The sequence below is a fragment of the Carlito syrichta genome, unplaced genomic scaffold (genome assembly GCF_000164805.1).
Source record: "Carlito syrichta isolate Samal-C Ts95f unplaced genomic scaffold, Tarsius_syrichta-2.0.1 Scaffold314760, whole genome shotgun sequence".
NCBI classification, from domain to species: Eukaryota; Metazoa; Chordata; class Mammalia; order Primates; family Tarsiidae; genus Carlito; species Carlito syrichta.
This window is the reverse complement of record NW_007258856.1, coordinates 95,449-103,690: the sequence shown is the minus strand read 5'-3', so window position 1 is coordinate 103,690 and position 8,242 is coordinate 95,449.

The window sequence follows — 8,242 nt, the reverse complement described above, 5'->3', positions numbered from 1 at the left end:
AGTCCTGATACCTCATCCAGTACTTTCCACTACACCATCATCATGGACTCAGTCAGTGTGATATCTTATTAAATGGCTCTTGAATTAAATTGAAATAGTTCCTATATATTACACAAACACTGGGTGGTGGGTGTGGGGCTGTAACTATTCTCAAGTCTCATATGAATAATCTTAGACCCTTCATAGTATCTGTCCTGGTTTCCTCTCAGGTGTGGACTTTTTTTTCTTTCTCTCTTTTTTTTTTTGAGTTGAAGTCTCACTCTGTCATCCAGGCTCTAGTGCAGTTGCAGGCTCACGGCCATGCCAGCCCTGGCCTGCGGGGCTCAGGTATCCTCCCACCTCAGCCTTCCAAGTAGTTGGAACTACAGGCATGTACCACCATACTCCGCTATTTTTTTTATTTATTGTAGAGATGAGGTTTCGCCAAGTTGCTCAGGCTGGTCTCGAACCCTTGTACTCAGGCAATTCTCTCACCTCCAGCTCCCAAAGTGCTGGGATCAGAGGTGTGAACCACCACACATGGCAGAGTTTTCTAATGTTGAAAATAGTTGGTGTGCTTTTCCACAGGATTTCCCAGTAGATGTCAAACTTTTTCGTACATTTGAATCAACTGGACATCTTTAGGAAATGCCATTTTGGGAGACCAAGTTGGGAGGAATGCTTGAGCCCAAAGTTCAAGACTGGCCTGGGCAACACGGAGAGATGCCGTCTCTGTAAAACACAAAAATTTACTGGGTGTCAGGGTGGACACCTGTGATACCAGCTACTTGGGAGGCTGAGTCCAAGAATCCCTTGAGCCCAGGAGGTTGCAGAATCTGGCCAAGCATGAGTGCCTCATCGAAGTGTAGTACATGATGGGATGAGGCACAAGCCAGACCCCGTGGGTGTCCTCACCTACATCCAGTCACTGTACAACCATGTGCAGCACTTTGAGTAGAGCCCCAGCGCCTGGAGAGCTGGAGAGCAAGTCCAGGAAGAGCCAGGGAAAAAAAAGAAAAAGAAAAAGAATCTGAGCCCCCGGAGGAAAAGGAAAAGCCTTGGGATCCACTTTCCTATATTCTCCCGCCTTATAATCCTCAAGAAGACTAGGAGTGTAAGGGGGGGAGAATGGGTAAGAACAAGGATCCATCAGCAACTCAGGAGTCAAAACCCCCAAGCCCCCAACATAGTTATGCTCACTTGAAAAGGAAATTGAAGCAATGCCAGAAAAGTATTAAATGGTTTCCCTTTCCTCCTGAGGATCCAGACAAAAAGTCAAAGCTATTCCCCTTAAGGGAAGTCCCACTGGAACAAGGAAAAATTGGTTTTCTGAATACTCCACTCACCAGTACAGAAGTAAAACATTTTTAAAAGCAAATGAAATCACTCCTGGAGAACCCACTAGAATTGACTGATCAAGTTACTCAAGTCCTTAAGCCTAACATATATTCTTGGATGAAACTAATGTCAATTTTAAATATTTTATTTACTGGGGAAGAAAGAGGAGTGATCTGGGAACAAAATCTCCCCCCAGCCCCAGGTGTACAGCCGGCTGAACAAAAGTATCCAGATACTGACCCCAAATGGGACAATAAAAACCCAGGAAATAGGGTAAGAATGCAAGACTTGAGGAAACTAATGATTAAGGACATTCGAAAATCTGCCCCAAGGTCTCAAAATGTTTTTCTACGGCTTTTGAAATTCAGCAAAAACAGGGAGAAAACTTGAAAACTCCCACAGCTTTTTATACAATGACTCAGGGACCAGATGAGAAAATATTCCGGATTAGATCCTGAAACCCCTGTAGGACAAGAACTGTTGAAAGTAAACTTTTGTTACTAGAAGGTGGCCAAACATTGCTAAAAAATTACAAAAACTAGAGGGATGGAACGAAAGGCCCCTTAAAGAGATGTTCAGGAAGGCACAGAAAGTGTTTGTTAGATGAGACAAAACAAACACACAAAAAACAAAGGCAGAAAGTTCAAATTATGAACTGTCAAAAAGGTGGTTCAGAAACAAAGAGATGGGAGACTCCCATGGATGGGCTCCAAAAGCCAGAGAGAGCAAGCTAGAGAAAGAAGCAACCCAGAAGGAATGGGACAGGAAATTTCAATCCAAAGGAAACTTAAAAAGTTTTGGGGCTTAACAAGATATTGTAAATTGTGGATTAAATCTATGCAACTAAAACTATAGGCTTATATTCTAAACTATTAAAAGAGGCCCCAACCTTTCTTAAGTTGACTGAGGAAAAATAAAAAATTTTTAAAGAACAAAACTGAAAGCAAGGCTTAATTACCACTCCTGTCCTAGCCCTCCCTTCTTTATAAAAACCAATTTTTAGAAGAATATGTTTTGTCTATTTCCTCTAGCTTATCCTCTCTTAGACTGAAAGGGCTCCTTGCTCAAACCTCTGCTCTTGAGTTTACAGTTTACCAGTTCCAACCCGGAGATTGGATACTGACTAAGCTCCACCCAAGCTGAGAAGGACCCTATCAAGTGTTTCTGACAACTGAGACGCCATATGGACAGCTGAAAAAGGGTGGATGCATCATACCCACGTCAAAAAATCACCAACTGGATAAAAAAAATTGCTCATGTCCTAGTCCAGATCTGGGACCCCGGGAAACTGTTTGGGGGATGCTTCTCAACTTTGGGGGAATTTAAAACAACCATAGGTATTATACTTACAATTTTTGGAATGTGTTTAATTCTGCCCTGTCTAGCTCCCTTAGTCATAAGGTCTGCCACTGAAGTAGGATCCGAGCGATTAAATGACAGCCCACCGACTCAAATTAACAAAGGAGAGGTTTATTAGTCAAGGCTCTGCTGGCCAGCGGCCGCTTGAAGGGAACTAGTTCCGAGCAAGCGCCCCAAGTTGCAACACAGAGCTGTTTTATGTAGTTTAGATTTACATCCTGGTGGGCAACATTCTGGAGGCGTGGGCAAGCAAGCAGGTTTACAGAAGCAGATGTAGCTGGTTATGCAGGTGCAGCGGATAAGGGTACAATTAATTGCGTAATGTCTGCAGAAAATGTTTCCAGTGAAGGAGTAATGCCTGCCTCAAAGTTAGAGCTATTCCTGCTTTTTCCCCTTACACTTCTTTCTTTGTTCTCTTTCTTCTTACACCACCAATCTCACTAAGGCCATGGTCAAAAGGAAAATGGCAGCACATGTAATGATGTTATGAAAATACCAGCCCTTAAACCAAGATGATGCTCTTCTGCCCTAAAAGGGCCCGAGCATCAAAGAGGGGAATGAGGCAGGGGCAATTCTAAAACAAAGAGATAAGGACCTTTCCAGAATTGAAAAAGAATGAGTTAGAGAGAAAGTGACATGGCATAGTCAATGTCCCAGTGCACGTTAGTAACCCAGTTACAACCCTGTGCCATAAAATACCCAATCAAAAATGCAGGTTGCCATATAAGAGAGACAAAGGGGCTAAAATGTAATGTAAGACAATGCCCCACTGCATTCGGGGCTCAGCCTTTGGAGGTGAAACCACTGGGCCATTGCCGGCACAAATAAATGCTGCTTCCTGGCAAAGAAGTCTCAGTGTCTTTTCTCTCTCTGTAAAGGATCCTGCCATATTGCCTTCATCCCAGAGTGCCCCTGTTCTTCCCAGGAGACCCACAAGTATTTGGCTGAGAACAGGCTATCGAGAAGTAAACGCTTTTGGGGAAGGATAGGCCCTTTGTGTAAGAGTGTTTTTCCACTCACCTTTTTGTGGGGATTTGCTGCAGGTATTTATAAAATGTAACTCCCTCTGTACCACTGACCCATTTATAAATTTTAAAAATGTGTTGAGCCGGGCTTGGTGGCTCAGCTTGTAATCCCGCGCCTTTGGGAGGCTGAGGTGAGTGAATTGCCTGAGCCCACGGGCTCGAGACCCGCCTGGGCAGGCGAGACCTCATCTCTACAATAAATCAAAAAATTAGCCGTGCATGGTAGCGCACACCTGTAATTCCGGCTACTCAGAAGGCTGAGGTGGAAGGATCACTGGAGCCCAGCTGGTCAAGGCTGAGGTGGCCAGGAGCGGCCACTGCATTCCAGTCTGGGCGACAGAATGAGACTCCAACTCAAAAAAAAAAAAAAAAGCGTTGACCTTTGCTTGGGATTTGTTATTTCTGTTTAAGAGATGTGGGTACTGTGAGTAAGCGACTTTGACACCTTCCAAATGAAGATCTATTGAAATCTCAAACAAAAAAGAAAAAAAAGAAATGCCAAAACCCATGGCCAGGTGAGTGTCTCACACCTGTAATTCCAGCACTTTGGGGAGGCAGAAGGATCACCTGAGGCTGGGCAAAATAGTGAGCCACCTCCCTACACCCCATCTCTACAAAAAAGTAAATATTAGCTAGGCATGGAGGTACACACCTGTCATCCTGGCTATTCTGGACACCAAGGCAAGAGAATCGCTTGAAACCAAGAGTCTAACACTGCAGTAAGTTATGGTATGCCACTGCACTCCTGCCTGGGCAACAGAGCAAGACCCTGTCTCTAAAAATGAAAGAAAGACTAAAGCCCAGATCACACTCCAGAAGAATTAAATCACAATCTCTGAAGTTGGCACTGGTATTTTTGTAATCTCTAAGGTGAGTCCAATATGCAGATAAGCCTGGAACCCACTGTGATTTCTACTTCAACACTATCCCTGTAAGGCCTGAAGCAAGCAAGGCTGGATAACCACTTCCAGGCAATGCTGGAAAAGTGAGATTCTATTGGAAAATGATCTCTAAGGCTCTTGGGCTCTGTGATCTATAATGTTAGTATATTGTAAACAACCCATTCCATCACCATTGCCAAATTTGTCTTTTTCTCCAGGAAATTACAACAAATATTTTGATTTTACTTTTTTTTTTTTTTTGAGTTGGAGTCTCACTTGGTCGCCCAGACTGGAGTGCAGTGGCCGCTCCCAGTCACTGCAGCCTCGCCTCCTGGGCTCCGGGGATCCTTCTGCCTCAGCCTTCCGAGTAGCCGGAATTACAGGCATGCGCTACCACGCTTGGCTGATTTTTTTATTTATTGTAGAGATGAGGTCTCGCTGCCCAGGCGGGTCTCAAACCCGCGGGCTCAGGCAATCCACTCACCTCAGCCTCCCAAAGGTGCGGGATTACAGGCTGAGCCACCAAGCCCGGCTTGATTTTACTTTTAATATAATCAGAAATGAACCTACAAAAACAATGACTAGAATAATATTTTCCAACAAATATTGCAGTGGAAGAGTTTTTATGACATATATTTATAAACTAAATTCAAATATAACAAAAATTGTATGAAGTCTTTGTGCTTACTGATTCTCTATTCAATTAAAATCCAATTTATTGGAAATTTTAAAAAAGAGTGCAAATAACTAAACCAAGAAGAATAAAATCTAAGTAATATTTAAGCTAGAATATTTTCCAAACTGTAATAGAACTTTTTGGCCACATATTTATAAAAGGTTTTCTTTTTAATTCAAGGTTTAAATTGAAAAACTGTCAAAATTCTCCCCAAAATTAGTCATTACAAAATCTTTAAATCCTCACTCTAAAATAGGATATGTAAGCCATCATTATTGAATGGTTTTTAAAACATAATAAATATTGATAAAATGTGGATTGGATTCTGAGAACTGGTTTTCCTTATTAAAAGAAGAAACAGTCATGGAAATGTTTTTCTCATTAAGTCCAAAAGACAATTGTTTTCAGAGGATACTGAATGGTCTTTCATTCAGACCCATTTTAGGCACAAGCTAACACGTAAACACACATAATCCATCAAAAACTGACCTTTCAATTAAAGAGTATATAAATATATTGCAAGGCTGAAAACTCTCAAATATGTCAGCTGAGACTGAGCCAACAGCTTCAGAAAAAGGGATGGATTTCATTGAAAAGGGGTTCCACTTCTTTCTTCAGCTCCAGAGCTTGTTCATTCTTAGGCCCTGGAACTGGGCGTGGAGGCTCAGACAGATGTATCAGGACGTCACTATAACCATGACACAAGAATGAAAGGTATTCTGGGAATTAACTGGATTCACACTGTTGTCCTTAAAATAAGACATTTAGCTGTTTTATCTTTTATGTAAATCTTTTAGAAAATAACCCTGTTTTAATAGTCACTAGTCTAAATTACGAATACAACAGGCTCCCTTGGAGAAAAGATGAATAGCTTGGGATTGTGAAGGAAGGAAAGACTTTGTTTGGAAGGCCCCATAATAAGTCCCATGAGGCTGGCGGCTGTAAAACTTTACGACTGAAAATGGTACTAGACAGCCTCTATTCTTCAAAGCTTTCTCCAGCAATTAAGAAGGTGCATTAGAAATACAATATTGGAAATCCAATATGAAAGTGGAAAAATGAGAGAATGCATGAGAGGAAAGGACTTGGTTAAATCCCAGATCTACCAGGCATGGTGGCTCACACCTGTAATCCCAGGCTTAAGGAGGTAGTGGCCAGAAGACTGCCTGAGCACAGGGGTTTTAGATCAGCCCGGGCTACTTGGTGACACCTTGTCTCTACAATAAAAAAAAAATTAGCCAAGTGTGGTGACACGCATCTATAGTTCCAGCTACTTGAAAGGCTGAGGCAGAAGGATCGCCTGAGCCCAGCAGGTCAAAGCTGCGGTGGCCATGAGCATGCCACTGCACTCTAGCCTAGGCAACAAGAGTGAGACTGTGACTCAAATTTTTAAAATGGGTAAAATTCCAAAGGAAAGTAAATCTAAATCACTTTAACAATTGCAGGGTCAGCGTGAACTGCAAAATAAGCAAAGCAACATGGTACAAGACAGATCACAGGCTGTATATATAGATCATGCTCCCATGCACAAAATCTAAAGCATGGGAAGGTATTTAATTAAATAACATATACTGTGACATCACTAAATTGGTACATTTAAAATGGACTGAAGTTGAACAACCAGCCTCGGCAGCATCGAGAGACCTTATCTCTACAAAAAAACTGAAAAAATTGGATGGGCATGGTGGTGGTGTCCATCTATTGTCCCAGCAACTTGGGAAGCTAAGCCAGGAGGATCACTTCAGCCCAAGAGTTGGAAGCTGTGGTAAGCCGTGAGCATGGTCACTCCAGTATGGTCAACAGAGTAAGATCCTAACACAACAAAATTAAATAAATAAAATAAAATGGAACAGAAAAACATGTAAAATACAATGGCTCATGGGTGAGACCAAAGAGAGCTAGATGCAATTTTATTTTTTCTCTATCTCTCATTTTTGTTTGTTTGTTTGTTTGTTTTTGAGTCAGAGTCTCACTCTGTTGCCCAGGCCAGAGTGCAGTGGCACATTCAGGGCCACCGCAGCCTGGATCTGCCAGGATCAGGTGATCCTTCCATGGACCTCAACCTTCCAAGTAGCTGGGACTACATGTGCAAGCCACCACACCCAGCTAAATTTTGGTTTATTGTACAGATAAGGTCTCACCAAATTGCTCAGCCTGGTCTCCAACCCCTGGGTTCAGGTAATCCTCTCGCCTCCGCTTCTCAAAGTGCTGAGATTACAGGCATGAGCCACCATGCCTGGCTTTGCTCTCACTTTTGAATCACTCGGACAAGGCATAACTTTAAAATCATGTTGAAAAATAAATCATTACTCATTTAAAAACCCATAGACATTGGGCGTGGTGGCTCATGACTCTAATCCCAGCATTTTGGGAAGCAAAGACCAGAGGATACCTTGAGTCAGGGGTTCAAGAGCAGCATTGGCAACTTTGCAACACCTCATCTCTGCAATGAATAAATTTTAAAAATTAGCCAGGTATGGTGGTGCATGCCTATAGTTCCAGCCACTTGGAAGCCTGAGGCAGAAGAATCACCTGAGCCCAGCAGTCAAGGCTGTGGTGGCTGTGAGCGTGCCACTGCACACCAGCATGGGCAACAGAGTGAGACTTCAACTCCCAAAAAACAAAAGAACCCAAAAACCCATAGAACTTGTTAAAAAAAAAAAAATAGTAGTTGTGACATGGCTCATTAAAAGAAAAACCAATGGAGTGGCAAAATTATAAGAATTTTTAAATCAATTTTTTTTTTGAGTTGGAGTCTCACTCTGATATTTTATCTCCCAGTCAACACCAGATATTAGGTGCAAACTCCAAAAATTAGAAAAGGGCCCACAAACCCCTCAATTAGAGCTACTGGACACAGCCTTTAAAATCTTTAACAACCAAGAGGAGGAAAGAATACAAGCCCACCAACATAAGCAGGAAGTACTTCAGCTTTTATCTACCACTTTAGCAGAAAAAGCCACCACTGATAATCTTCCATCCCA